We start from the raw sequence: 22,325 nt of genomic DNA on the forward strand, positions 1-22,325 counted from the left end.
TCATTATGGAGTCCATCCTGGCCGTTTGCAGTGGTTGCCAAGCGCAATCCAGCTCATGTTTCTCTTCTCTTGTATTTCATCTCTAAAGGAGCTCAAGGCTGTGTCCTCTGTCACCTTTTCCGATCCTGAGCATCGATCCACCAAGGATGATTCTGTCATTTGTTTGTACGTTGATCCTTCTATCCATTAGCTCATCTCTGCACCCCTCTTGCCACCAAGAAGTCTGTCAGATAACATGTGGACACCTACCGCCCTGAAGCCATAATATTGCAAAGACAGAACTCACTCACTGGGTTGTGAGGCCAAAGATGTGAGTTGGGGATCCAGATCTGCTGTTGACTCTGTGTCCACAGCAACGGAAAATGACTTGCTCTAGTTCATGACAACACAGCCTGCTCTCCCTCCAAGGTTTAGGATACATCCCAGCAGCAAATGGGACCCCACCCAAGTGCGAGGGCCAAAGGCTACTTCACATGACAAATGTATAGAGATGGCTCAGTGGCGCACGTGCTCAGACACTTCTTTATGTCAACATTCAGGTATCCTTCTAACAGCTGGTTATGTTCTGGGGACTGCCCTGGTGGCAGCGGTCTGTGTGAATAACAGGGTGCCCATTGTGTCATTTTGGGGCCTGTCTGATAGTTTCCCAAATGCTACATGTTCATTTTGTGAAAGGATGAACAGTGGTGGACAAGGCACATCAAAAAATGCTGGCCCTGGTTTCTCGTCTCTGCCTTTCCTTTGTTCTGTTTTTATGGCTCCAGTAACAGGAGTTTTATTACAGCAGTTTGTGTCCTCAGCTCTTTTGCTGAGGCTCTGCATAATTTATGATCTAGATTCCAAAATGTTAGTGAATTGCTCCACCAGAAATAATGGAATGTGACAGCAATGGATTCCACATTCTTGGCCCAAATATTTGTGTCTGTGGTTTACAAGTCATTTCAGAGCATGATTGCTACATTGCTCAAGCTGTTACCGAGAATGAATTCTGACAAAAGAAGAGAATTTGGATAATTATAAAAACACAAAATGGGTCTGTGCTGCAGCGTTCCGCTTTTGTTGTTTCAGGAATGGGAGCATATCTCCTTCCCCAGCCCTGAACCTCCCACAGACGGGGCTTTACCTCTCTGCTTTTGGCAGAATTGCCAAATGTCACCTTTATGATTTAGGATTCGGAGTGCCGGGATTAGTTGTGTGAAAGATGAACCTGCCCTTGTGCGCTAGGATTTATCGGGCGCTTACTGCGCCTGAGCAGAGCAGGTGTCTGCCCTCACGGTGCACCTTTGAAGGCATTGCATCGTGGGAGAGTTTCACCCTCCTGGAGAGAGAGAGAGTCTGGTAAGAGCAGTGACCGTGACGTCTCGCACCACACCGGCCCAGACCTCCATCATCTCCTTAAATCCTGTCCCTCGAAATGTGGTCTTATTCGGTACATCTCCTCTTTCAGAAAGATCTGGAGGTACCATCCACTTTACATGCAAATTGCTTTAAAATGACCCCAAATTACGGTTCTGTCAGGAGTCCTGAGGAGACTTTCCTGGTGTCGTTAAGTAACACTTTCGCCTAGTGCTGACATGGCTTCTGCTGCTTCCGTCCGTGGTTGCCGATTAGCCGTCGGATGGAGCTAGGCACCCAGTTCTGGTATTACACTGTCCTTCATACAGCCAAAATGAAGACAGAAATCATCTGACCCAACTGTTCAAGACCAAATTCCAGAAACCAAGCTGATAGGAAGGAAGGCGGTTCTGTGTGGAGGAGAGCACGTTGCTTTCATTTCAGGGGAGAGCTACTCATTCCTCTTAGCCAGTGCGTGGCCGAGTCATCCCCATTAAGCAAGGTGAAGCTTCACTCTGAGGCCGCCTGCCCTCAACCACGGGAGGGAGGATGAGGCAGAAAGCACAGGTGCGTTTCTGTAACTGTTTGCTTCCTCTACCCTGTCAGTGAGGCGTCATGACAGACCCACGCCTGCACATTGGGGTCTTTAATCCATGTTTCTATGTACTACCAGCTGTATCTCGGGAACTTTCCAAGCCATTAGAGATCAAGACACACATACACACACACAAGCAAAATCCCTGTTTGGCTTGCATTCAAGAACAAAAAACCTTGTACCAAACAAACAAGTGCTGTGAAGGAAAATAAGGCCAAGTAAGGAGAAAGAAAAGGACAGACACTCGAGAGGAAGGGGGAGTTGCTGGTGACCGCCGGGGTACTTGGGGCGGGTGCAGTCAGGAAGGGCCTCTGTGAAGAGGTGCTCTTTGAGCCAGAGAGCTGAATGAAGCAAAACGAGCTGCAGGGTGAGCCAGATATGCGTTCAAGTCCTGATGTCGGGATTGCTCACCCTGGGACCCATCTGAATCTGATGTGTTTTGATAAGTCTTAAAAGTGCTGTTGAAACCTACTTGAGGGAGTGAAATTGGTGTTCGTTGATATCACTCCTTCTTCTCTTCTTGTTTTACATTTAAAATTAAATAGAGCTTTAAAATTCATTTCTGATTTGTGGATTTGTTTGAGTAAGTATCCAAGGGAGCTATAATCAAAGTCATATTTAGCTATATATTTAATTAATCTTCACTGTTATTGAAGTGATTACCTAAAATGGGCTGTTTCTGGAATGACCAGGCTTGTGCATTTTATTTAACTTTGTGTAAATGCCCACAACACTTTTGTGGCAGTGTAGAAGTGATTTAAACAAACAAACAAAATTATTCATTTTTGTTTGAAAGGCAGATTTATAGAGAGAAGGAGAGCCAGAGAGAGAAAGATCTTTCATCTACTGGTTCACTCTGCAAATGGCCAGAATGGTCAGAGCTGAGCCAATCTGAAACCAGGAGCTTCTTCTGGTCTCCCACATGGCTACGGGGACCCAAGGACTTGGACCTTCTTCTGCTGCTTTCCCAGGCCATAAACAGGGAGCTGAATCAGAAATCAAACATTTGGGACATGAACCATCGCCCATATGGGATGCTGGCACTTTCAGGTGGAGGATTGGCTTATTGAATCATGGTGCCATCCCCCTAGAAGTCATTTTTAGCTGATAGAGATCTTAACCTCTTGGAACTTCAGACAGGACAGTGAGTGTCAGGAGCACTTACCTGAGAGGCAAGTGACGGGGAGGTTCTGCACTCAGGGTTGTTCGGGCAGAACATTCCAGAAATGAGTCTGAGTGTGACCGATGCAGCTGGGTGTCACTGTCAACTCTCACCCCGTGGTAATTCCTACAGGGAACCCACTGGGACCTTGCTAGTTTCAAAGCGATCAGCTGCTCCACTGATTGGGAGGCACAGCAGCCTCAAGGCTGTGTCTGTTTCATGTCCATTTGCTTTGAGGGAGCAAAAAGCACACAAGCCCAAAAGTGGCTAAAGGATGCCCCAAGTGCAGAGTATTCTGTCATCACATTCCCTAGGCACCGCTGTGAACAGTGCTTGCTGAGTCACCCACCCCGCACCAGCAGTCAGGGCCAGGGCATTGAAACCCCATGGATGAGGCAGGTGTGTCTGAGATGTCATAGGCAGCCAGGGCTCCACCCGGAAACAGGCAGTTCTCCTTAGCTGCTCTCCCCACGGTGGGAGGTGCCAACGAGTGGCGCGTCTACACACAGAGATGGTCTGCATGTTGTGGTTGGTGTTGTGTTCTCAGTCCCAGTATGAACTCAGTGAGGAGAAAAGGGAGGGAGCCGTGGACTTAGGGCCAAAGCCAGAGACAGCCGTGTGGGGAGCAGCAATGCCATCGCTGGGGTGGGGCGGGGAGAGCCTTCCTTTGAAAAGTTTATTCAGATTCCACGTTTGAGAACCAGAAAGGAACTCAAAGTACTGGTAGAGTCCAGTCCTCTTAATGTCTAGGAAAACAAAACAAAATGGAAACTCAGCCCGGAGAGATTAAGGGGTTCAAGCCATGGAGCTGGCTGGTGGCTGGCAGCTCTGAAGCCCACGTGTGCCATGCCCAGCAAGCTGGTCTCTGTGGCGTCCTCCTTGCTGTCGCCCCCCTCCTGCAGTGGGAACACTGTCGTTTGGACAGGCTCACGTTGTAAAGCATGTCACGTAATGTGCATATATCCTAAAAACAGTTCTGATGAAAACGCCCCTAATGAGCACAGAGATGAAGGACAGCCCAGCCTTATGACTCTGGGTTTGTCCTCACCGCTGTCGTTTCTTTGGCCTGTGAACCCACCTTGGAGCTGGAGCTGTCTGGGTCCCTACACCCGTGTTCTGTTTCCCAGTGTTTCTTGTATCGCCGAGTGATAGTCCTTTTTTCTTTCCCTGTCTCCTTCCCATCCTGGCTGCAGACCTGGTCCTAAGTCTTCCACATTTATGAACTGAGTCTCCAAGCATAATGTGTGACCCACAGCAGCACTTGTTCCATGGTTTGTTTTTGTTTTTTTTTTCAAAGCATATTTATACTCCGTCTTCTTTAACCCCTTCAGCTCTAACCACCTCCCACTCCCTCCCCAACACTGGATGAAAGTATTGTCTCTAATCCTTAGGTGTTAGCAGCAAGGAAAATTTGGAATCTCATGAGTTATGCTCCTCTTGCCTTTGTAAATATCTGTGTTTTGAGAACCGGTTCTCACTGCCATTCCCTGTGCGTTTGAATTCTCATCTGTTCTTTGTGTATGTCTTTAAGCTTAGCAACATCGATTTCCTTGTAATGGGGGTAGAACCCACTCGGATCTTCCCCCACAAAGTGAGTCCTGTTTCGGTCTTTTTGGAGAGGCAGTGCCACCTGGGGAGTAGGGGTCCAGGATGTCTCAAGTCCCGTCTGTGGGGTTATCTGTGGGCAAGTTGTTTGGCTTTGAGAACTGGAGCTATTAAAGCCGGAGCTTCATTGACCAAATCAATTATCATTACAATTCCAGGCAACAGCATGTCCCTGGATTGTTTTCTGCTCCAATCATCCATGCAGATGGTGGGATGGGCTTTTGCCAGAGGAGGCATCTTAATGGTGACACTGGGATAGGAGGGAAGACATGCAGCTTCACACTTCCGAGTCCCTCGTTTTATTAGCTATTGAGGTTTCCCTTGCACAAATACTTATAAACATTTGCTTGGTGTTTTAATTTGTGGGAGGAAGAGATTTACGGGAGCATCTGAAGGTTTTGGGATCTCATTTCCCAGGAGTCTAGCAGCACATCCTTTTACCCATTATTAAGCATTCATAAAAACAAAGAATCCTAACAGCTTTTGACAATATCTTGAGACTTTAATGATTTCTGTCTCAGACATTTGTTCGCTTCAGACCCTGGCTGGTTGATATATAGTTCGCTCCACAGAATGAATTAAACTCATTAGAAAGTGTTTAAGGAGTATGGTGGCTTTAAAATATGTCCATGAATTCTTTTTATATGTGCGTGTGTATGTATAAAACCACATCTTCTTTATTTTGCATACTTTAATATAAATTTTTTAAAAACCCACCATATACAATGCCTACCCCTACTGTCAAATGAAGGAAGGACAGGGCTCCAAGGCTGTGGTTTCCTGTCTGAGACAAAAGGACAGGAGAAAAAAAAAGAAAAAGACAACTAGACATTGGCAGAGGGAGACAGAAGCAGTAGAGCCACTCCAAGCTGCCGTAAAACCTGTGGGACACTAAACACAAGGCGTGAGGTCCCCTAGCAGGAATTGCTATCTACTCTATGCAATGCAGCCTCATCTCTCTCTCTCTCTCTCTCTCTCTCTCTATCTATCTATCTATCTATCTATCTATCTATCTCTATCTCTGTCTGTCTCCGGGGAACATCCCTAGAATAGCCAAGCTGGGCTCCTCTGCTCTCGCTCCATCAGTCCCTCGACCTGACTTGATCACGTGGGTCGATGCAGTGGGTGTTGGTCTGAGAAGCTAAAAGAAAGCAGCACAGCTTGAGACAGCAGTGGCAGGCAGGTCCTTGCCAGCCCGGTCGCCTCAGCCTTCTGCTCTAGGTCTCCAGGACGGGGTCATCCACATTTGGCCCTCATATCGCCCATTCACAGTGTTGTCCCAAAGTGCCTGCCCCTTGGTGACCCTCTCCGTGTTGGCTTTCCAGCTGCAGGTGCCAGTCACAACACAGCAGGGTACAGGCAGGTATACAGGACATTGTCACTGTTTGAAGCTGTTTGTCCAAGATCCTTTCTGTAAGCTTCCAGAGGATTCCAAACTTTGCCTTGCTCTCTTCCCATTTTCTTCTACTCCTTGAGAATAGGAAGAACAATAACACCCCAAGCTTTATATTCACTGTGTGTTCATCAAGGACAGCTGTTGACGAACTGTGTCTCAACTATGTCTCTGGCGTGGTTGGCTGCCAAGGCCTGACCCTGACAGTCTCCAGGAAAATGCTCCAGCTGAGCAAGATCTTGAAAACCTTCCACACAGATTTTCCGTCATTAAGGAGTACCTTGTCCTCTTTGAGATGGAGGAAGCCAATGAGAACTACAAGAAATCCTACAAGGCGTTCCCTAGAAATCTTTATCTTGGAGTGTATAAGGACTCCGCTCACCAAGGATCCTGTCCCGAGCTGCTCTACTCTCCGAGTTCCTCTTCTGGAGAAGCATTGACTTCTGTCTCATGTGACAGAGACACAGAAGCATATCCCATGACATCCCTGGTGAGAGCAAAGAGCAGGTGGCCAACTCTGCTTTGGGGGAGCAAGCACAGACGGTGGACTTTGATGCTGTGTTTATGACTAAGTCTGCTCACAAGTAACATGGGCAGTGGCTCATGGACTTTGATGGGAAGAACCTTTAGTCAGTAAGGGAAGAAGGCCTGGAGCTACATGAGGATGATCCACCAACTCTTTAATATCCCCCTCTTTCCCTTGCACGTGGACCGGGCTTAGGGACTGCCATCATCCCCAGAGGATATGGAAGATGTAATGGGCGTGACCACTGAGGAGGGTCAGAGCAAGGAGGCACGTGTGCGTGGCCCTCTTCCTCTTGAGTCACTCCCATGCAGACAGTCAGCCATCATGTTGTGGGACTCCTGAAACTTAAACCTTCCTCTGGAGTAGAGTAGGTGTTCCATCAGAATCAAGTCTCTAAGCTTACTCAAGTATAGTGGGTAAAGTCACTACCTCTGGTACAGCACCCCATTTGGGCGCTGGATCGAATCCCAGCTGCTCCACTTCGAATCTAGCACCCTGCTAATGCATCTAGGGAAGCGGCAGAGGATAAACCAAGTGCTTGAGTCCTCTGCCCCCACATGGGAGACCTGGAAGGAGCTCTGGTCTCCAGGCTTTGCCCTGGCCCAATTCCAGCCATTGAGGCCATTTAGGGAGTAAACTAACGGAAGGAAGACCACTCTCTCTGTGTCTTGATCTGTCTCTCTAACTCAGCCTTTTAATAAATACATACATTAAAAAAAAAAAAAAAGCATAGCTGCCCCTAGCACTTGAGACTCCCCCAGCAGTGGGAGGCACCATCTTCAGGAAGTGTGGTCATAGAGTGAACGTGATGGTCTGTTCCTTACATCTACCAGAGAAGGAAAGAGGAGAGGCAGAGAGTGGGGTGAGGAAGAGAAAATTGGCCCTCTTCTATGAGAGAGAATGAATTACACTCATTGACAAGTCAAGGATGCCAATTTCCTGCGACATGTTGAGAAGCTGGGCTTGAGACAATTCTCTCAGACCCCTTGCGCGAGGGCTGCCTGTGGAGGAGGAGGAGGCCCAGAACACAGCTGAGCAAGTGTAACTCCATGGACAATTTTCAGAGTTACAGCATCAGAGAACTGGGCTGTGGGGAGGTTTTTCCACAGGGTCCCCAAAGAACTTACAAAAGACCCCCCACAGATGGGGCCAGCATTTGAATGCCCGCCGTGAGGGCTACATCAGTAGCTTCCACTTTGGGGGCAAAGAGCCAACAACAGTCAAAAGACAGTCCTCGTTAATTAAGAATCGCGATCTATTTCCATATCCCTGGCTCCCCACTCTGGAGGAGGGAGGGAGTATCCATCTACTATTATTCTCTAACAGAATCTCAGCACGCCCTCCTCTGTGTTACGTAGGATGAGGGTCGGGCACCCAAAATGCCTAGCTTCCTCCGGGTGAAATGACTGCTACTGGCCAATCAAGTGTGAGGCCGTGGGGAGAGCATGCAGTCCTGCAGCCTGCTGCAGCTGCTCAGAGCCTCCTGCTGGCTCACCTCAGACGTGTGCTGTGAGCGTGGAACAGACCTCCGTGTAATCCCCCTGACCCCGAGCCACCTTTGTGACAGCATATGCTCGCCAACCCTAATTAGTACAAGCAGGGGGCACCGCAGTGGCAGGCCGTCCCCACCAGATGTTTCCCCGGACATCTGGAGCTCAGTGGAGAAGTGACGTCTTGAATCTGAGCTCTGCACGGCCGGAGCGAGCTTCAGAGAGCAGCAGTGCTCCAAGCCTGTACCACAGGCAGCCCAGGGTGACCTGTGCAGGAGAAGACCCAGAGCATTGCGAAACCTTCCTAGACATTGGATGTTGCTACAACATTTTGCTGTATTTGCCAAAAATTTCCAAACTGATCCTTCATTCATATGATTTGGTATATTCTGTAGTATATTTTATATCAGTTTTAGTGAATTATAAGTAAGAGAGGAAAAAGTTTTAGTGTTCTTCTCATCTTTTAAAAAATATTAATTCCACATGTCCACTTTGTTCCTAAGGCTTCCTTTAATTTTTTTTTTCTTTTTTATTGTCACCTTATGTGGAAGGCAGAGAGACACAGACAGACATGGAGAGGCAGACAGAGGTCTTCTGTCCATTAAATTCAGTCCCCAGATGCTTGCAATAACCATAGCTGGGCCAAGACAAAGCCGGAAACTCAGTCTGGGTCTCCCATGTGGGTGGCAGAGAGCTCCTTTGTTGAGCCACTGTCCCTGCCTGCCAGGGAGTGCAGAAACTGGAAACTGGAATCAGAAGCTGCAGCAGGGGACTTGAATCCGGACACTCCGATGGGGGTGGAGGGGTACAGGCATCTCAGCCAACGTCTGAGCTGTGGTACCAGACGCCCGCCCCTCTGAGGCTTCTGGATCTTTCTTTTGAAATGATACTGATGTGGTCAACATTGTCACAGTCCTCATGGTTACCAGGAGATGTAAATCCCCTTTATGTCATCCTTCACTTCGAAGGTCACATCACCTCCTCACTGTTCTCTGAGCACTTGCTTCCCGAGGTTGTGCTCCCTTGAAGCCTGCTTACTCCTCCACCCCCTGAAACCCAGGAGTGCCCTACCCGCGCTTCAGATGTCTTTTGCTAAAGTCGCTGATGATCTTCCAGATGCTCTAAATGCCAAATCAGTTAACTTATCCTCTCGTTTCATTTACTTGAACTCCCTGTTCAAGCCCATCCTGGGTTGCCTCTTCATTTGGCTGCCAGAATTCTCCTGCCCTGGAGTCTTAACTCCTTAACAACCTCGCCTTATCAAAACTATGCGTCAATCATTTGCAGGGTACAATCTTCGAAATATAATTATTATTGGATGTAATAAGATACTATACAGGTTTTATAAGGAATCCTTTTATAATGCGAATAAGCATTTTCTTGGTTGCTAAACAATTTTATCATAGTTATTTTTAAAGGAAGTAATAACTAGAAATCAAATGTACACACAGGGTCGCATGAGTGGATTCACTCTTAATTTCTCTTCATCCCAAAGCAGCATGAAATTATGACTTCACTTCCAATCATTTCAATTTTATTTTATTTGCTTCAGTCCTCATTTACGGAAATGCTTTCCATTTGTTAAGCACTGAGAACAATAATTCTTTATCAGAGAGACGAAGTGACTTCCTCAGGATTGTACAGCCAACTTACTTTTCTAGAAAGATGAAATAGACATACTTTCCGTGTGCCTTCCTCTAAGAACAACGGAAGTCATGGGTTTCTATATAAAACAAAGGGATTCAGAAAGGTAGAGAGAAGAAGGCAGGGCAGCAAGGGACCTCAGGTCACAGGGTAGAATGTGGGGTGAATTCCTGGGATTTTCTTTTTGCCTTGTCTCTCCAACACTGGACAGTGGAGAAACCAGTAAACTGGGAATGCCAGTGGGTATGGATGAGAGAGAAAAAGAGAGAGAGAGAGAGAGACTGAAAAGAGCCAAAGATTGAGAAAACTGTGAGCCCTCTTCCTGCCTCGCATCCCACCAGCAAAGGCTGGATAACAAGCCCACACCCTCCCACTTGCCAGGCTATAGCGTGGCAGCCTAACCCCCCTCCTGGGGGTCGTGTCAGAGAAGATCCAAGTGGATGCTGGGACTTCCATCACTTTTAAATAGAAATGAGCTCCTTCAACCTTAAGGAGCCTGGTTTTCCTCCCCCACTCTAACCCCATTGATTGGCAACAGGTCTTTCCTCATGCTCTCTGGGGTCATGTCAGAGGAGACCTCATGGAAAGGAAGAACTTTCATCGCCACCAGGAGTAATGAGGCCAGCCCTCTTGACCCCCTCCCAGTGTCACTGGGGAACACGTGGAGCCCTCAGACTTGTACCTCAGCACAGCAGTAATGAAGAAGCCCCTCCTTCTCCTCTCTGGAAGATCACTGGAGAATCAGGACTTCTCAGCAGTATCAAGGTACTCCCTACCCAGGGTACCAGTAGAGCCACGTGGCGTACAATCATGAGGTATCAGCACAGGCCTGTTAAAGGGGCTGAATTCCCACCCCTACCTATAAAACAAGGATTTCCTTCTCTAAAAATGCTGGACTTTATATATTAAAATGAACCTACAGGGACTTAGCAAGGTAGAGAGAAGGCAGAGTAGCCATGTGCTGAGGCCCCCAAAGAATGATGTATTGAAGCTCCCTGAGGGGTAGGCCAAGTAGAGAAATTAACTTGCACCCCACGACGCAAACAAGGGGACAATCGTCAAGCCCCACCCTACTTTACATACCAGAAAAGTGTCAAAGGAGATATGATACAACACAACATTGAAATCATATTTAAAGTCTTAAAATATGAAAAATATCCAGGTTTTAATCAAAACCCACTCATTAAACCAAGAAGCAGGAATATCTCAAATATAGTGAGAAATCAGTAGATGCTTGCAGCAAGATCACATTGCTGTTAGAATTATCTGATAAAGATTTTGTTTATTATTCTCTGAAAGGAGGAGAGGGAGGGGAGGATGACGAGGGGAGAGAGAGATCTTGAATGCACTGATTCATTCTCTGAACACTTTCCCACCGGTGTGAGTCAGCCCAAAGCCAGGAGCCTGGAACTCATTTCAGGTCCCCCATGTGTGTGGCCGGGCCGAAGTACCTGGGGCATCAAGTGCCAGCTCCCGGGGTGCATATTAGAAAAAGCAATTTGAACCAGAGCCAGGACTTGATCCCAGGGATTCCAGTATGAAATGTAGGTGTCCCAGGCGGTGTCTTAACTGTTGCACCCAATGCAACAAGCGTTTTAAACAGCGTAAAATGCTTCAGTGAGTAACTATGAATAAGCTTAAAACTAACGGGAAAACAATAACCAGTCTCAGCAAAGGAATAGGAGCTATAAAGAAAAAAATATATATCTATATACCTACGTATAGATATATATGGGAATTTTAGAACAGAACATATTAGAAGTTAAATAGAAGGCTCAACAACAGCCTGAAAAAGACAAAAGAAAGAATCAATTGGCCCGGCGCAGTGGCGCAGTGGTTAAGGTCCTCACCTTGCATGCCCGGGATCCCATATGGGCACTGGTTCTATCCCGGCAGCCCCACTTCCTTTCCAGCTCCCTGCCTGTGGCCTGGGAAAGCAGTCAGGACAGCCCAAAGCTTTGGGACCCTGCACCCGTGTGGGAGACCTGGAAGAGGCTCCTGGCTTCGGATTGGCATAGCATCGGCCATTGCACTCACTTGGGGAGTGAATCATCGGACGGAAGATCTTCCTCTCTGTCTCTCCTCTCTGTATATCCGCCTTTCCAATAAAAAAAATAATTAAAATAAATCTTTAATAAAAAAAAGAATCAATGAACTGGAAGATGGGACAATAGAAATTGCCTAATCTGTGAAGTAGATAAAATAGACTGAAAAAAAAAATAGCAAGGACTTAGCATCCATGTCAAATGAGTCTCAGAAAGAAGCAGGAAGGGAATGGGGCTTCAAAAGTACTTGGGGAAATAACGGGGACCAGCACTGCGGCATAACAGCCACGACCTGCAAGTCCAGGCTGCCCTGCCTCCAATGAAGCTCCCTGCTGATGCACCCAGGAAAGACACAGAGACGTGACCCATGTTCCTGGCACCCCAACCCCATGTGGAAGACCAGGATGAAGCTTCTGGCTCCTGGCTTTGGACTGGCCCAACCCTGTTCATTATGGTCATCTGGGAAGTGAACCAGCAGATGGAAAATCAGTCTCTCTCCCTCCCTCTCTTTCTCATTCTAGCTCTTTCAAATAAATAAATCAAATCTTGGGGGAAAATGACTGAAATTTCCCAACATTGTTGAAAACATAAATCTACACATTGAAGAAATTGAATGAGCCCTAATAGAATAAACCCAAAACACATACACTAAGATGCTTTGTAGTCAAACTTGAGAAAACTGAGGCTAGACAACCAATGAGAAACATATGGAAAAAAAAAAACAACAACTCAAATGACAGTGGAATTTAAAACCACAGGAAGCGGTGGAACATTTTTCAAATGCTGAAAAAGAAAAGTACCATGCCAAGCTAGACTTCCACATCCAACAAAAATGCAAACCTGGCCCGGCACGATAGCATAGCGGCTAAATCCTTGCCCTGCCTATGCCAGGATCCCATTTAGACACCGGTTCGTGTCCTGGCTACTCTGTTTCTCATCCATCTTCCTGCTTGTAGCTTGGGAAAGCAATTGAGGACAGTCCCAAGCCTTAGGACCATGTACCTGCATGCAAGACCTGGAAGAAGCTCCTAGCTCCTGACTTCAGATTGGCTCATATTGTGGGCCATCCTCTATTGCTTTCCCAGGTCATAAACAGGTAGGCTGGATGGAAAGCAGAGCACCCAGGATATGAGTCAGTACCCATATGGGATCCCAGCACATGCAAGGCAAGGACTTTGGCCACTAGACTACCATGCTGGTTCTGAACCTCAGCAATCCTAAAATAATTGAAATCCTACTGAATATGTTCTCTGACAATAATAAACCAAAGTAGCAATCAGCAGTAGAAACTGTAAAATCTCCAAACATTTGGGAACTAAGCTAAGCATTTAAAAAAAAAAATCATCTTTGGGTCCAAGATAAATTCTCAGGAGTATAAAAAAAAATTGAATCCAATCAAAAATACCACAATTGATGGGACTTAACTAAAGCAGCTCAACTAAAGAGGAACTCAGAATACTAAATGCTTATATTATATAAAAAAGAAATAACAAAAAATGTCAAAACAGTGATCTAAATTACCACCCCAAGAACCTAGGGAAAAAAAAATAAAAAGAAGCCTTCGACATAAGCACAAAGCACCAAATGAAAGACGCAATAAAGATAAGAGCAGAAATCAATGAAATGGAAAAAAGCAAGACAATAAAGTAACAGAAAAACAATAGAGACAGTCAGTGGGACTAAGAGCCGGTTCTTTGAAAAGATCAATTAAATTGACAGACTTGTAGCAAAACTAATAAAGAAAAATGAGAAAAGGCACAAATCACGAATATTGGGAATGAAACAGAAGCTACCATGCAGACCCTGGAAACATCAAAAGGAAAAAGAAATGCAATGAACAACTCTCTAAATTTGATAACGCAGCAACGTGGACCAATGCTTTGAAAAAGCAATTATTTGAGTAGAGCTATAACTGCTAAGAAAATGAAATTCACAATTAAAAACTTTCCCCGAGGGGCTGGAGACACAAGTCATGGTAACCACGCGAATGGTCGCGATGGCATCTGTGACTGAAGAGGGAGGCGTAGAACCGATACAGGTGGGACGATGTGGGTCGGATTTTACAGTGGAGAGTTGAGGACTAAGTGATTGGATATTAAGGGTAAGCAGAGGAGAGGAATTAGAAGTGACTGAAAAGCTTTTGGGTTGATGCACTGTTAATTGAGATAAACTGAAAATGAAGAAGGGGCAGATTCCTCGTCTGTATTAGTCTAATATATATTTAGATGTCATCTTGAAGATATATTTTTATAGGCCTCTCCTGTGGTATATCAGGCTAAACCTCCACCTGCAATGCTGGCATCCCCCATGGGCACCGGTTCGTGTCCTGGCTGTTCCACTTCCTATCCAGCACCCTGCTTTGGAAAGCAGCAGAGGATTGTTTAAGTCCTTGGGCCTCTGAGCTCATGTGAGAAACCTGGAAGAAGCTCCTGGCTCCTGGCTTCAGATTGGCTCGGCTCTGGCCATGGCAAGCATTTGGGGAGTGAGCCAGCAGATGGAAGATTTCTCTAGCCATCTGTCTCTTTCTCTCTCTGTGTCTATATATCTCCATCTCTCTGTAGTTCTTTTAGATTTAAAAATAAATCTTAAAAAAAGAACAAACAAGAAAAAACTTTCCCCAAAAGAAATCCAGTTCTAGGCGATTTCCCTGGCAAATTCTGCCAAACATTTAAAGAATCAATGCAAATGCTACACAAAATCTCAGGGAGAATACTTCAGAACTGATTCTACAAAATCATTCTTGCCTTGTTATTAAAATAATTCAAAGATTTTACAGATATCTGTGTATGTCCATGTGGTGTATAATGAATTAGATAAAACTCTCAAAATTATTAGATAGAATTTAGCAATATGTAAGAATTGTATATCACTTTCAAATATATATATTTATTTATTTGTCTGAAAGTTAGAGATAAGAGAGAGGGAGACGGGGACAGAACTCTTCCACCAACTAGCTCTATGCCCACATGGCCACAATGGCCAGGACTGGACCAGGCTGAAGGCAAGAGCCAGGAGCTTCTCCCAGGTTTTCTATACACCAAGCAAAAGGCCCAACAACCTGGGCCATCTTCCACTGCTTTCCCCGGGCCATTAGCAGGGAGTTTGATCAGAAATGGAGCAGCCAGGACATGAACCAATGTCCCTATGTGATGACTGGTGTTACAGATTGCAGCTTTACTCACTGTGCCACAATCCTGGCCCCAAGAATTATACACTGTGATCCCAATTTCTTTTCATTACGTAAAAGGAAGACTTACAGAGAGACCTCCCATCTGCCAGTTTACACCATAAATCCCCACAGTGGCCGGGACTGACCTGGGCCAGTAATGTAGTCCAGGTCCACATGAATACCAGGAACCCAATTACTTGGTCCTCTTGGCTGCTGCCCAGGGACTGTATCAGCAGAAAGTGGGCATCAGCAGCTCAAGACAGGTATGGAACGCAGGTTCTCCGATGTGCGATGTGAGCATCTCAGTAAGACCAAAAGACAGCGTGATGATAGCGAGAGCCACGGAGGGTGCAGAGCAGTGCAGATTCTTCCCCGCGGCTGTGAGGGTGCAAACGGTACAGCCGTGCTGACCCAGGAGATGCTCTCCTAGGTACGGAACAGTCTCTGTACTCTCTGCCATTTCTTAGGAGATTACTGAAAGTGGGTGGGTGCGGTGGGTGCGCATGGGGATCGCAGAGCCAGCCACAATTGGGCCCCCAAAGCTTAGTTGCCATACTGAACCCCCTATTCCTCTTAAAATCCCCAATTAGCAACTGTTAGGCCAGAACAAACGGATTCTCTTGGTTTTTGAGTGTGTCTGACTCTTTAGGAGGAGCTGGAACAATTTTCAAGAGCCACCGGCACATTCTGTCCTTACGTAGATATGCGTTGTCTGAAATGCTTGAGGTGTTGTCTGCCGTTTGGTTCCGTCAGCCTGTGATCGCGGTGTCGCTGCCCAGGGAAGTCTTCCAGCAGCGTCGGACTCTTGACGGAAAATTAAAACATGAGCATGCCCTGGAATTCATTTTAGAACTAGAAAGGCTTTTCATAAAATAGCATTCAGTCAAACTCTTACTTTATAGATGAGAAAAGTTATGTTTGGGGAGGATTTTTAAAAATTATTTTTAAATTTATGTAACACGAATAGATCTCTTGTTTTTCACAATACAGATTTAGAAGCATAGGAGTTCTTCCCCTCTCTACCTCCCCCTTCCCCCCCCTTACAAAAATTGGGAATATTTCACAAACTTACATGTCATCCTTGCACAGGGGGGCACGTCAATATTCTCAGTATTGTTCCCATTTTAGCAAGCGCCAGGGGGAGGGTTTTTGACTCATGTGAGGTCACACAACAGATTTCAGAGCTCAGCCCAGAAGAGAGCCCGTTCCTCCTGGCTGTTGGCATGCTACCCGCTGTCCTGGGCGTACTGTAAGTGTGTTCATGAAGTACACTGGACTTATGTTCACTATTTCTGTTTGGAAGGAGTTGCCTGTGTAAGGTGTGTGGTGCTCTTCCGTGGCTCCCACCATGCCACTCTTGGGAATTGGTATCTGTAAAAACGAGCATCTCAAGCTGTACAGTCAGTTATTTGATGTCTTACATTTCCCTTCTTTTCTGTTTTTTTTTTTTTCTTTATTTTATTGCAAATAGTCGAGCATGTTTCCTTTTCCTGCAGTGTGAACCCTGGAGACTGCGGGCACAACACAGATGAGCTGCCTGTAGCTTGCTTGGCACCACAGGTTGCAAGTTCTGAAATCCACGGAGTCATGAGTGGGTGTTTTTTTCCTAGTGCTGACTCAGAGATTAGTCCAGCAAGAAAAGAAAATAATCAGAACCAGTACATGGAACCTTCAGTCTTTAAAATTAAAATAGTAGCCATTTACTGAGCAAGATTCTGTTCCAAGCACTGCATTAAGTCTTTAATTTGCACATCTCTTACTCCTTAGAACACCCTGTCTAGGTAGATGCCATTACCATTTCATAGATGAAGAAATGAGGCCCAAGATCATGGCTTTGGTACATGGCTGACACACAAAATTATCAGGACACTGACCTTCAGCCACAAATACAGATCTGAGAACTATGAATTTTTGCTTTTGCTTTTTAAAGGCTGTCCCAATTTATCTGAAAGGCAGATTGATGGCAGGAAGGAGAGAGAGAGAGAAAGGGATCTTCCATCTCGTTGGTGCACTCCCCGACATGGCCATACTGTCTGAAGCCAGGATCCTGGAACTCCATCTGGGTCTCCTAAATCCAAGCATGTGGGCCATCTTCCACTGCTTTCCCTGGTACATCAGTAGGGAGCTGGATCAAAAGTGGAGCAGTCAGGGAATCAAGTTGGGTTCTGATGTGGGATACTGGCGACCCAGGTCCTGGCTTAAGCAGCTGTGCCACAGTGCTTGCCCCTGCTCTCTGATATTTTCATCCACAGCCTCTCAAGGTAATACCTAATTTTTTAGATGAACATTTCAAGACAGAAAGGCTTTCTTGGATTTTTGTTTTCTTTGCTCCTAACATAAGACCAACCCCTGTTGTTTAGCTGTGGCAGCCATTTAGAAAGTGAATTGGCTAATGGAAGATTCTGTGTCTCTCCTTCCCAAACCCTATACTGAGCCTTTCAAAGAAATACATAATAAAAAAAAAAAAGAATTTGTGAAGATGTATGTAGACTATATGCAAATACTGTGACATTTCATATGCAGAACTTGAGTCCCGAGTCCAGTGCTTTTGATGGTCAGAGCTGGGCAAGGGGATGACTGAGCATCTTCCTGTGTCTTTGACAGTAATGACTTCTGGCTTCCTTGTCTGTTTTAGAATTAGCTATTGTAATTTAGGAAAAAGTATCCACATTGATTTTTTTTTATCCTGTCTTTGCTGGTGACTGGTGAAGCTATGTCTATTAGAGAGAGAGAGAAGAAAAATAAGCAAGCAAACTAATCCAACCACGGGAATCCATGGGCAGAAAGGAGCATGCGTTGGAGCTGAGCAGCAGGGATCCTATCTGCCCGTGTAGCAAAATGAAAAATCCAGATTTTCCAAAAGACAAAGCAGACTTTCAAGGCTGGTTTGCAAAATTATCTTCCATAGGAGGGGGAAAAAAAACCTTGAGTAGTCAGTTCTCTCCCCACGCATGTGTTCTCCCAGAAGGTTTTTCAGGCCCCATCTCTCCAATGATATTTTTACATGTAAAGCTGGATGCGTATGTATAAAGCTAACCCCTCCCCACTGCCATCCTGATGGGGTGCTCCCAGTGTTGACATTGCTAAGGAGTAACAGCACCCTTAGGAAGATAACACCTCTAAAGCATCAAAGAAGCAGTTTCTTGTCACCCTCTCAAAAACCCTAGAAGAGACACAAGGTCATTGGAGGTGGTGGTGAATCCTCGCTTGGTCTCAGGAGCAGAGCTCAGGCTCTTTAATTCCTGAGGCAGGGAAGGCCACACTGTTGAGATCCTGGTGTGTGTTCATCGGGTCGAACTGAATTGATGGTGAGTGCCCAAAAGGGTACAGGGAAAACTAGATGGTCAAATAACCACCTTGAACTTTGAATTTTCCCATATAGAATGTCTGCTTCAGTACAGTTCCTTGAAAGAGGTTGAGCTCGCTGTAAAGTCCCTCAAGAATTTAAAAAAAAAAAATGAACGTTCAACAGAATAGTTAAAATGATGGTGTTTCCTAAAAGCGTGTGAAGGAAACGCTAGCCGTGCTTCATTTCTGTAAAGAGCTTTACCACGGAGTCTGGGACTCCCGGTGTGGGCCCGGGATCAGTAGCATCTCATCTCCTGGGAGCTTATTAGAAATTCCAGATCTTGTGGGTTTGGTCCCACCTTAGACCTTGGTAATCAACCTCCGTATGTTAACAAGGTCCCCTGTGATTCACAGGCATGTCCTGCCTGGAGATACCTTGGTCTGCAAAGTACTTTTACTCACATCATCTCCGCTGCTAGTGTGGCGTGGAGGTGGAAGGCAGCGAAGTAGCCCTACCACAGACAGGAATCATCTCCCCCAGGGGGAAGGAGCTACGGAAAGGGACAGCACCTACAGCTCCTTAAGTCCTTGCTATGTGTCAGGGCACTCCACCCAGGTCATCACATTCGCTTTATCCTCCCCACACCTGTGGCTCCCTTTTCACTTGAGGAAACGCAGCTCAAGGGTGTCAGTAACTTGCCTAAGACCACACAGCCCAGAAGCGCTAGAGCCAAGGTGGTTCCCTGAGCTTGCCGGCCCTGCCCTTTCCAGGTGTTTGGCAACACACTGAAGTGAAAGGGGATTAACAGCTTTGGTACAGCCTTGGTTGCATTTTGGAAAAACCCCGGGAGCACTACAGAATCAGGGATTCGGATTTAATTGGTTTGAGATCTGGCCCAGTAATGAGATTTCCAAAGCCTCCTTTGGCAATTCTAATTGGTAACCCCAAGATTGAGAACCTTGTTGGCAAGACCTCCACCCAGGAACATCTCTCCTGCTTCCATTCACTCGTGGCAAGGGTGTTCTCTGAGATTGTGACCATAGGGAATACCAGATAAGTGGCTGTTAGCTCCTACAGCCTCTAGACGCGTTGTTTACAGGCATAAGTCATGCTGTATCCATGTGTCCAAAGAGACAACCTGATTGGGGCCTGGCGCGATGGCGCAGTGGTTAAGGTCCTCGCCTTGCACGCCCGGGATCCCAGATGGGCGCTGGTTCTAATCCCGGCAGCCCCGCTTCCCTTCCAGCTCCCTGCCTGTGGCCCGGAGGAGCAGTCGAGGACAGCCCAAAGCTTTGGGACCCTGCACCTGTGTGGGAGACCCGGAAGAGGCTCCTGGCTTCAGATCGGCATAGTATCGGCCGTTGTGCTCACTTGGGGAGTGAATCATCGGACAGAAGATCTTCCTCTCTGTCTCTCCTCTCTGTATATCCGCCTTTCCAATAAAAAAAAAATAATTAAAATAAATCTTTAAAAAAAAAAAGGAAGAGACAACCTGATCACAGGAGTCCAGATTGGTCTGTGCCCAGCTTTAGACATCCCTGTCACGAGTACAGTTCTCTGTGTGATGACTTCCTCTGCCATGTTATGACACAGCCCAGCTTGCTCTCCTCTTGCTGCAGGTCTTGTGCCTAGGCCTGCAGTTGCTGTTGGCCCACTTTCTATGGCTAAAAGTTGACCAGAGGTCTTATCCTGTTCCATGCTTTAGTGATAGGAGCTGGCCCTTGTCTTTCCATAGTATTGAGTGTCATCCTTGCCTTTCTCTATTTCTCAGATGAGCAAACAGGTACAAAGAAATGAAGCCATTTGCTGTACAACTGAAAGTCATTTCGAACATCTTATGTCCTTGTGCCTTTACTGTGTTTTGTGGTAGTGGGGAGGGTATAGTCCTGGAAAACTCGACCAGGGGTGCGTGGGAGGGTGGGTTTGGATTCCAGTCGGCTCAACAAACACTTAGGGAAGCTCTGATTGGGGGCAGACTCAGAGCTCAGCCTCAGCAACCTGACAGTGCAGAAGGCCAGGTTGTTCTCTCCCTGGAGCTCCCACTCTGGAAGTACAAGGACATAGGCACACGCAGTGCCGCCCAGCAGGAAGAACGTGCAAACCACATGCAAACCTTTCAAATGACTTCATTGTAAAAGGCTAAGGGAGGATGACATCCATTTTAATAATTTATTATTCTATCAAAAGTGATTCTATAATTGATCTGAAAATGGCATTTCACAGGCTGGCGTTGTAGCATGTCAAATAAAACCACCATTGACACCAGCATCCTATATGGGTACCAGTTCAAGTCCCGGCTGCTGCACTTCTGTTCTAGCTCGGAGCCAATGGTCTGGAAAAGCCCAAATGCCTGGGCCCCTGCTCCCTCCCACCTGAGGGACTCAGAGGAGGCTCCTGGCTTTGGATTGGCTCAGCTTTGGCCATCGTGGCCATTGTGCACCAGTGGATGGAAGTCTCATTTTTCTTTCTCTCTCCCCAACCCTGCCTTTCAAATAATTGATCTAAAAAAAAGACCTCTTAGAGCCTTTTCTCATACTGAGTTTTGAAATTCTGTATCTATGTAAAGCATCTTTTAAAAATATTTGCTTATTTTTATTGGAAATGCAGATTTACAGAGAGAAGGAGAAACAGAAAGATCTTCTACCTGCTGGTTCACTCCCCAAATGGCTGCAGTGGCTGGGCTGAAGCAGACCCAAAGCCAGAACAAGGAGCTTCTTCTTTATATCCCAGACAAGTGCAAGATCCCACAGCTTTTGGGCCATCCTCTACTGCTTTCCCAGGCCAGATGCAGGGTCCCAAGGCTTTGGGCCTTCCTCTACTGCTTTCCCAGGCCACAAGCAGGGAGCTGGGTGGGAAGGGGAGCACCTGGGACACAAACAGGTGCCCATGTGGGATGCTGGTGCTGGCAGGTATAGGATTAGCCAGTTGAACCATTGTGCCAACCCCTTATTTAATAAAGCCTGGCTTTGTAATGATTGTGCTTCTCTCAAGCCTTTAAAGAATCAATCTAAACAATAAATGTTTCGCCTTAATTATTTGAGTCTTTTTTAAAAAATTGACAAGATCACAAATTGCCTCCTGTAGCAGCCCACTGCCAAGAAGTATAGATCCATCTCTCCTTCTGTGAGTGGGTAATTTAAGATACTAGATCCCCCTCCGGGAAATTTATCCGCCACATTAGCATTTGAAAGGCTTTGAGAAATCTTGTGTGTTGGCTTTGTTTAACCCAGTGTTTCATAGTCACTTGACAATGGAAGACACAGGTATCTCAGACAACTGTGGAGCAAGGGTTGGAAAACGAAAGGAGGTGGTCACTTCTAAGACTTTGCAGACCCCACATTTACATGCCGGCTGCCTCTCCCACTAGGAGAATAAAGCACCGGAGGACCTTTCCCTTCTCCATCTAAGCTGACAGGGCGGAGGGTAGGGAGTGATGCTTTAGGACAGACACTGTCTCCTTAGGAGTGCCGTCAGTGCTGTGCCTGCCTAGCCTCCGGCCACTCTGTGTTACGGTGAGCATCATGCAGAGAAGTGCAGGGCACAGATCCACCTCAGTTGTGAGATTGTGGGACCATTACACATCACTACATTACACGCTTGTGGACACTGCTAATTCTCCATGGTGAAGCCCACTCATAGTTCACATTTGTCATTTTGATCTATCCAAACGACATGCCTTGGGTCTAGCCCATATTTGGATTTAGTAAGCCTCTAAGTAGATTACCTCATTATATTTTTTAAAGGCTACTTTAAAAAAAAAAAGATGTCTTTGAAAGGCAGAGAGATACACAGAGATCGCTCACCTGGTTGAACATTCCCAACATGCCTGCTGTGGCAAGCACCAGGCTAAAATCAGGAATGGAAAAAGTCAATCTGTGTCTCCCACTTAGGTGGTCAGGACCCAAGTATTTGAGCCACCTCCTTACTACCTACCAAGGTGTGACTACGTTCCCATGAAGCTGTCATCAGGGGCTGAGCCAGAGCTGCAGCCCAGGCCACCGTAACAGGGGACTCAAGTATCCCGAGTGGTGTCTTAACCAGTGCACCAGACACCTACCGCACACCACCCTGG

The 22,325-nt window shown here is 46.3% G+C and overlaps 1 protein-coding gene and 1 non-coding gene across 2 annotated transcripts in view; one reads left to right on the forward strand and one right to left on the reverse strand.

Moving 5' to 3' along the window:
- The window catches only part of TTC28 (tetratricopeptide repeat domain 28), a 499,891-nt gene that overhangs the window by 387,356 nt on the left and 90,210 nt on the right, over positions 1-22,325 (forward strand). The gene's annotated exons all lie outside the window — the stretch shown is intronic.
- LOC121172132 lies at positions 16,009-16,118 on the reverse strand. The gene has a single exon (XR_005886211.1). It is a non-coding gene; the product is annotated as a U6 spliceosomal RNA (small nuclear RNA).

This window comes from Ochotona curzoniae, unplaced genomic scaffold (assembly GCF_017591425.1).
Source record: "Ochotona curzoniae isolate NIBS_2020 unplaced genomic scaffold, NIBS_Ocur_1.0 scaffold_274, whole genome shotgun sequence".
In the NCBI taxonomy this organism is placed as follows: domain Eukaryota; kingdom Metazoa; phylum Chordata; class Mammalia; order Lagomorpha; family Ochotonidae; genus Ochotona; species Ochotona curzoniae.